Raw genomic sequence first — 8019 nt, forward strand, 5'->3', positions numbered from 1 at the left:
CGTGTATAACTGAAGATAAAAAGAATTTGAAAACAGACCTAACCACGGTGAAGCGAAATTAGAAATTACTCCGGAACATATCTGTTGCATGTGGAGATAAGGCAAATAGAGCAAAGCAGGATTGACTAACCTGGAGTGGACCTGCCAACACTCATTCTGCAATGTTTTTCAACTTTCTAGACAACTGAAACTTTTAAAATAAAAAAATTGAAAAAAACATGGATAGGAAAAACACCTACATTGCCGTCCCTGTTTTTACACATTGTGCAACACTTCCCTCTTGTCACAATAAGTCTAGTATGTTCCCACTGAACACCCCTACCTTCCTCTCCACTACTGTATTTAGCCAGTTTCTTACATTTTAAACTTTAAAAATGGGGCTGGAGAGATGGTTTGCAGTTAAGATCGCTGCTGCCCTTCCACAGGACCAGGTTTTGTTTCTAGAACCCACATGGTGGTTCCCAAACTTCTGTAACTCCAGTTCCAGGGAAGCTGATGCTCTCTCTTCTGATTTCCGTGGGAACCAGGTGTGCACACTTATATATATGAAATAAAAATAAATACATCTTTAAAAAAATAAACAACAAATTAAATTTAGTTCCTGACCAATGCACTAAAAAAATAAAAAGCTGTCAAAATAAATATACACAAAAATTTAAATATACATATCTGTTGTTCGAGTTTTAGATGGTCTTTTAATAAAACAAAACCCAGAGCCAGATAGATATCAAGGTGAAAGCTGAAAGACCAGAGAAGCAGAACAGCCAGCCACTTACCTCTACAAAATCTTCAGCCTAAAGAGAGTGAGCTCCTGTTTCCTCACACCTTATATACCTTTCTCTGCCCTCCCTTATTACTTTCCAAGATTAAAGGCATGTGTGCTTCCCAAGCAAAGGCATGAGATCTCAAGTGCTGGAATTAAAGGTGTGTGCCACCACTGCCTGACCTTTATGTCTAATCTAGTGGCTAGCTCTGTCCTCTGATCCTCAGGCAAGTTTATTATGGTACACACTATATCACCACATATATCCTTTATTATTTTATGAGTTAGCATTTTATCTATTGAATTAGAACTGAGTAAAACAGGACATAGAATGTTTGAATTGTATCTTCCCTTTCCCCGTTACTCAGCACTCTTCCCATAGCTGCACCATTTCCCCACCATTTCACTCTTAATTCATCCCATATATTTACCCCATGGGCCTGTCTTCTTCCATTGTTACTTACTCAGCAGTTTGTCCTCAACACTTTGTTAAGGACCAGCTCAGATGACTCATCCATTGTTAAATTTGTTCTTCTGCTCTCATTGACAGACACAAAGATGGTAATGGAGCTCAGTGACAGAGACTTGCCTAACATGCAAGAAGCCCCAGGGTTAAGCCCTCAACTCTGTATAAAAAAAGAGAGAAGGAAGGAAGGAAGGAAGGAAGGGAGGAAGGAAGGAAGGAAGGAAGGAAGGAAGGAAGGAAGGAAGGAAGGAAGGAAAAAAGAAAGAAAAGAAAGACTTTCTTGAAGCAGAATTTTGTGCATATTTCCTTTTACAATAGTTTGGCCTTTAATACTGAAGATTATGTGATAAAGTCTATAATATGTGAGAATTTTTTTAAATTTTCAGATTAAATGTAAGAATCATTTACATGTGTACAAAAGGAAAGTTTCCTGATTCTTCATATTCAGTTGTTATGCTACTGTGCTTGAAGTGAAAAAAATATTTACTAAATACTGACCAAACTCAGTCTAAAACAGTGGTCACCTTGCCCCTCAGGCATGTACAGTAATTACAGGAACTTTCAATAACCACCACTGCTCGCTTCTGTAACCATAAGGCGTTGTTCTGCTCCTCTTGAATCTTACTAATTTTCTTCTTAAATTTTTTGTGGCATTTTCTTTTTTTATTATTATTATTATTATGTGTTTTAATTTTATACATCAGCCATGGGTTCCCCTGTCCTCCCCCCTCCCACCCCCACCCCCACCTTCCCCCCAGCCCCTCCCCTCCATTCCCATGTCTTCCAGGACCAAGACACTCCTGGGGATTCATTTAAACCTGGTGGATTCAGTACAGGCAGGTCCTGTCCCTCCTTCCAGGCTGAGCATGTGTCCCTGTGTAATCCCAAGGTTCCAAACAGCCAGCTCATGCACTAAGGACAGGTCCTGGTCCCACAGCCTGGGTGCCTACCAAACAGATCAAGCTATTCAATTGTCTCACTTATCCAGAGGGCCTGATCTAGTTGGGGGCTCCACAGTCATTGGTTCATAATTCATGTGCTTCCATTTGATTGGCTATTTGTCCCTGTGCTTTTTGCAATCTTGGATTCAACAATTCACGCTCTTACAGTCCCTCCTCTTTCTCGACAGTTGGACACCTGGAGCTCCACCTGGGGCCTGGCCAAGGATCTCTGCATCGACTTCCATCAGTTATTGGATGAGAGTTCCAAGATGACTATTAGGGTGTTTAGTCATCTGATCACCAGACTAGGTCATATCAGGCTTTCCCTCGACCATTTCCAGCACACTACAGAGGATATATCATTGTGGATTTCTGGGGACCTCTCGAGCACTCTGCCTATTCCTGTTCTCATGTGGTCTTCATTTATCATGGTCTGTTATTCCTCATTCTCCCTTTCTGTTCTTGATCCAGCTGGGATCTCCTGCTCCCCTAAGCTTTCTTTCCCTCAAATCTTGCCCTTCATTACTCCCACTTGTTGTTCACAAGATTTGTGGCATTTTCTATCCCTTCTTCCCAAGATGTTGACTTCTGACATGATGATTTCCTTGACTGTGCTGTGATTCCTCTTAGATGCTTATAAGTGCATGTGATGCTTTTGCCTTCTGAGTCACTCCAGGCAACCATGTGTGGGTGGATCCCGAGTTCTATTTCCTGAATGTGGGTAGATCCAAAGTTCTACTTTCTGAATGTGTATGGATCCAGGAATCTACTTCCTCTATTATATATGGACAGTGTCAATGTTTGCAAAAGTAAACTTTCTTCAGATGAAAGGGTAAAACATTCACATTTTGTTTGAAGTATTATATACACTATATATGGTTATATATTAATATGTCCTTATAAAATGATCCTTAAACAAGATCATCTAGTCAGTTATATTACAGTTCCTGACCCTATACCAAGGTCTATGGTCAGAATTTGCTTTGGGCTGCCAGCTTACAAATAACAACACTGAGACTTATTAATTATGAAAGCTTGACCTAAGCTTAGGCTTTTCCCCAGTTAGCTTTTATAACTTAAATTGACCTGTTTTTTATTAATCTATGTTCTTCCATGTGGCTTAGTTACTGCTCCTCTATACCATATGTCTGACTTCTTCAGTGTCTTGCTGGTATCTCTCATGCATCTAGATTCATCCTGAGTTCCTCTCTTTGCTCAGAAGTCCTGTCTATTCTCTCCTGCCTAGCTATCGGCCATTTAGATCTTTATTAAACCAATCACAGTGACACATCTTCACATAGTGTAAACAAATATTCCACAATATTTCCCTCTTTTTGTCTAAATTGAAAGAAAAGGATTTAACTATAACACAGTAAAACTATAGACAATTATCGGGCACTGTCTAAATAAAAAAGGGGAGGTTTTAAACTGAACTAACTAAAACTATGTAAAATAAGAACAATTATCAAGTAAGAATTACATTCACACTATCCAGTCCATATGTATTTGGCAAATTTGGAGAAATTACTCTATTATCTATCCTATCTTGATAAGTCCAAATTTTTATACCTGAATCATTTTCTATCATAGCTTGTATTACCATCTTAAAATATCTTTTTAGACATTAAAACATTTTCTTAGATAAACAACTTAAGCTTTTATATCTCTCAACCATATAAACTTAACATCTCTATTGTAAGTTTCTTTTCTGAATTTGGTAACAAAGAAAATGGTTTGTCTAGTATTTGACAACATCAGAGACCTGAGAAGGATATAATATTTCTTAAGTAAACAGGAAGTACATAGCAAACAACTTCCCAAACTATAGAAATGACAGAGACATCTGGCTGCCTGGACAGACACCCAAGTTTCCTCTGAAATATTGGGGCATCCATCTCCAGTCTACAGACCTAGAATATCTGACAGACTTTTCTGAAGCAGGAATTATGAAGGACTTACCTACCCTGTCTTGGCAAAGTTCAATAATTGCCATTTTGTGTCCTGCTTGTCTAATTTGGACAGCATTCTGTCAGTTTTCAAGGCAAGGGCAGTTTCTGGCCCAATGGCTAACTTTGCCACAATGAAAGCAAACTCCATATGGAGGTTCTTCAATACCCATCATGCTTTTTGAAGTAAATTGGTGTTGCCAGGAGCAGACATGTCTCATTGTTATGAAAAGCCTTGTTATTACAACATCATAAATATATTCTGTAGGTCTCTGAAGTGTTTGAAGACTATCTGTCTATCTAAAATATATCTGTGTTTGACCTTGAAATTATGCCTAACATGGTCACAAATTTGATTGTTAGATAACTAACTACTAACCTATATTTCTTAATTATATATAACATTTTTAAATGAGCTGCATAGGTATAATACCTTAAACAAGAGTAGAAACATATATACAATTTAACAAAAATAACTTTAAGTTTGTATCAATATACAAAATCCACATCATTGTAAAATATTTAAGACTAGTAGTTGCTTTTTTTAAGTAGATTCAATAATCTACCCTTTTATCCTAGCATTCCCCCTTATACTCCCTTTTTCTTTTCATAAAGAGATCCTTGAATCTAATCCCCTTTCTTTGGTTCCCTCCCTAACCATGACAAACAATAGCTTGCAACCAATCCCCCTAAAAGATAATAAACATCCATAATCTACCAATTGATCGGAAACCATCCACCCCACCTCTTGGGAATGTGGGAGTCATGTTCTCTAGAGTGCTTCCTGTTGTCTTGGGATGACAGTGTCTTTAGGGGACCCTGAGAAAATTGGGATAATGGTCAAGTCATGAGCGAATTAGCTGTATTATATTTTGTTTAGTCTCTGTATGATGGGAAAGTGTAGAGCTTACCTAAGAGTCCTGGCTGGAGTAATCTGTGAGGCTGAGCCATATCAGCTAGCAGCTTTGAAATTGTTCTGTATCATGGACTATGGGAGTCCAGCCCCTCGATAGTCCCCTCCCAGGGTCCAGGAAGAATCTACAACCAGATGACAACTAATCTTTGGTGAAAAGAAATGAATCTGTGTACATGAAACTTCTTAGTCCATATACTTTATTATTCTGTGTCAGTTACAAGTTTATATTCTGGTCTCATATTCAGCTCATTTCTTGCCTGATTTCTCTCTACACTTATCTGTGGTCCCTTCTAGGTTTTATCTTAATTCCTTCATCTAGTTCTGCCCCTTCTAGGTTCTCATCCATCTTGTTCTTTCCCATATCATCTCCTCTCCCATATCCTTCTCTTTCCTCATCTCATTCTTCCTCATCTTGTTCTTCCTCATCTGGCTCTTCCTCGTCTTCCATCTTGTTCCTCTAGTACTCTCTTCTAGCCCTTCAATCTAGTTCTTCCCCATCTCAGTTTGTTCCTCTCAAGTTCTTATCCATCTAGTTCTTCCATTTTCTTTACTCTTCTCTGTGTCCCAGTGCCCTGGAAGTCCTGGTATATATACACTTACAAGGAATAATCCTTTGGCAGTGCAAAGCCAGGCTTCCAGAGTCAAATGGAGGGGTGATAGGAATCACATAGAGGGGCAATAACCATCAGTTATCATTTGCAACCCCAAAGGGAAGTGACCAATGGATAAATGAATTAACTAAAGGCTAAATTTGGGTAATAACTAAGAAGAGGGATCTTATGTGCTCCACTATAGTCTTAAACGTGATTAGTAGAAAATGTTAAGAATCTATAAGTTGCTAGGTCAATGGGAGAAAATAAAACTGCCTTCTTTTTTCCTGTGACTCCTATCTGTCCAAGCTATCTGCCTTTTTTCTGCAGGGTGGGGGAAAGTGTGCTCAGTTGCTAGGCAACCTGCGTACAGCTAGATGCCTCTGGTGATAGTTAAAGGGAGATCTGGAAGTAGAGGTAAGGTTTGGGAAAGGAGGAAATAAAGTTTAATTGGCACATCCACCAGGCCTTCTCAAACTGGTAGGCCTGATGGTTAAGTCTGTTCGTAGAGAGTACAGAGGTATCTCTGATAAGGTACTTTCCTCCAAATGGGGATGGACCTGGCCGGATGCTGCCAATGATGATAATTACAGAGAGGCTTGAACTGGGGTTCTGGCTGAGCATAGCTGTCAGCATAGAAGGCTATCTAAATATTCCTAGAAGTGGTTAGGTAAGGAGTTAAAGGTCTATAAAGTTAGTAAGGCTGTAAGAAAGGAGGGTCTGAGCTAAATTGTATAAAGCTATTACTTAACATCCACCTGACCTAGGCAGTGACTCCTTGTGGAATTTAAATTTAAATCAGGAGACTTGCATGTAGACTGTTATTACTGCTAGTCCTTGAAAGTGGCCAAAGGAGATATCTGATTCCAGAGAAAGCCCTTCCTGAGGCTGTTCTCCAAATACCTGGAATGTGTAGGTCCAGAGAGTGATCAGTCCACACTGTTAGCCCTTCTTACGGAAAAGTCAATTGGGAAAACTATAAAGGCACACATGATTTTCATAACAGAATACAGCTGATGTATAACAAGCCAAATAACACCAAAACCTCCTTGGAATCTGGCTTCCTCTAGAGGAATTCCTTGATCCCTCCAGGTAGTGACTTTGCCACAACCAGCTGAGTTCTTATGATATATTCCTGTAGCCCACAGCAGTTCTGGATGCAGAATTTTGAAGAAACTGTAACAGAGGCATTTTGAGAGGCTGGATCACCTGGGCTACTTGTTTTCATTGGGGTCTGGTCCTTTTTTTCTGAAAACACACTAACTTTTAAAGGATATATATATATATATTAACACAAGTATGGAATGTGCAGTGTGTACAAGTCAGCTAAAGATGATTTTCTATTCTGTGTTTGAGCAGGTAAAATTCTTCTGTTAAATTTATAAATCTGTTTGGGTTGCATAACCAAACTGTAATATAAATCTCTATCCATACTATATGAAAGGATGGCACATAATAGTAAGTCATGAGGATTCTGTAGGCAAGAAGATTTAACATGTATCATCTAGTCTCAGAGCTATTCCCTTGTTGAGAGAATGAGCATATATGTTGCCTGTCTTGTAGTTTATCTTGGTTTCTTCCTTCATGTTTGCAGCCAAGATTTTCAGGAGGTCTCCCGCAATCATATCTGATCTTTATTAATTTTGAAGAAATCCATAGCTTTTTGTTTACTGTGGGGAAAAAAAAGGCATAACCTCTCCCCCACTTATTTCTCAACTTCCATTTTGAAGTTAAGGTATTCTTAAAATATATAGGATGGTTTAATTTAGCAGCTTTTTTTTTTACAATCCAATGTCCTTTAGCAGCATTTGCCTTTCACTCATCAGCATTCAAAAAGTTTAAAGTCAACAGAGCAACATAAAGGACCCAGGCACACTGTGTATTTCCCATCCTTATGTGGCTTATTTTTGTTTATATTACTTCACTATTGCTTTGAAGACTTTATTATTTTAAACTATTTATTTAAATTTTTACAACTGTTTATACCCATGTCTTTTCTGTCTTGAGCACCTAAGCACATTTCCAAGTACACTGTAACCTATTCAGAGGTTTTCTCTGGTGTGAACCTGGCTTTTGTGCATCTGCAGTGTTTCTCTCACTGTGTAAGCCAAACTGTAACCTGGCAGGCCATTCAGCTAGCTTAGTGCATGGCACTGGCAGCTGGCTCTGCACATTCCAGACCCACAGGCAGTAGCAGGAGTTGTGACTAACTGTACCAGTTGTGCCTAACTATCTCAGCTCTGGGAAGTTGTGTCTACACTGTGGCAGACATTTCTATCTGGCCTCCTGCCTGATTAGCACCAGATGTTCAAGTGCTAAGCTGTACAGCAGGGCCTTTGTATGCACTGAGCACTGAACTTACCTAGAGACCCTGTGGTTGCCAGGAAATCACATCCA

This window comes from Onychomys torridus, chromosome 1 (assembly GCF_903995425.1).
Source record: "Onychomys torridus chromosome 1, mOncTor1.1, whole genome shotgun sequence".
Taxonomy (NCBI): domain Eukaryota; kingdom Metazoa; phylum Chordata; class Mammalia; order Rodentia; family Cricetidae; genus Onychomys; species Onychomys torridus.